The following is a 1,249-nucleotide window of genomic DNA, read 5'->3' as shown; positions in this document are numbered from 1 at the left end:
AACATAGCAGAGAAGTGAATGAAATCGGGCATGGGTGCATCTCGGGATAATAGAGTCAATCTAATATTAAATTGTTGAAGTACCTTAGCTGGTGCCATGTCTCGGTGCGAAGTCACCAGTCAAAATGCCCAGGCTGCTGCTTGTGATTAGATATCAAATTGCTATGCCATGTCTGGATGCAAAATAACCAAGAAAATGGGTGAATTGAATCGGTAAAAATAACTGAGCTGCATCTCGGGTGATACAGCCGATTTAATATTGATTTGTTGCAGTCCTTTAGCTGGTGCCATGGCTGGGTGTAAAATGACTAAGCAGACAAGTGAATTAAATTGGTAGAAATGCCCGGGTTGCACATCGGATAATAGAACCAATTTGATATTCAATTGGTGAAGTCCTTCAGCTAATGCCATGTCCGGCTGCAAAGTTGCAAGTGAATGGATTCTCCCGCCATCCCACCATCCCACCATCCTATCATCCCGCCATCCCGCCATCCTACCATCCCACCATCCCGCCATCCCACCATCCCGCCATCCCACCATCCCGCCATCCTGCCATCCTGCCATCCTGCCATCCCATCATCCTACCATCCTTCCATCCTTCCATCCTTCCATCCTGCCCTCCTGTCATCAGCATTATATCTTGACCATTACTGGGCCACTTCTCTCCAAAAACCCTGCTAATTATATCTTGATGTAGTCTATGACATACTCAAAACAAGAACGTATAGTAGTGTAGTTGACATGCATCTCCCTCAATGTTCCCCATGGTATGTATACCTTTACTGTAGTCTCCCCAAAGCAGAAAGAATACAGTGTATATTATATATGCTTAATTTGTGGTAGCTCAGAATAGCCATTTGGGGTTCTGAGTATCTGTATTGCACAAAATGCCCAGAAGACATATAAATCCCATGGGAGTTCCAGAGGAATATGTTCAATTATTATTTGCAAGACATGAAGATATAAGGTTCTAATTGGAGAACTTACCTGGTAAATGGTGCATGGAGAGGAGGGAGGAATACATTGTATCCATTCGTTACATCACCACAGTTTCACCAATGAGAGTCAAAAGTGGGTTGGAGGTAGGGATGGGATAGCTAGAAAGAAGTTTAAAAGGAATTACAGAGATTGACAAGACAAGATAATGATTTCAGAAGATTATATATGGAGCAGGACAATGGTACGTGGATAGTCACTAACATTCTAGCCATATCTCTGTATCCACCAAAACACATATCAAAACATCCTCC

The sequence above is a fragment of the Laccaria bicolor genome, genomic scaffold (assembly GCF_000143565.1).
Source record: "Laccaria bicolor S238N-H82 LACBIscaffold_16 genomic scaffold, whole genome shotgun sequence".
Lineage (NCBI taxonomy): Eukaryota > Fungi > Basidiomycota > Agaricomycetes > Agaricales > Hydnangiaceae > Laccaria > Laccaria bicolor.
The sequence above is the reverse complement of the archived record's forward strand: the minus strand, read 5'-3'. Positions refer to the sequence as shown.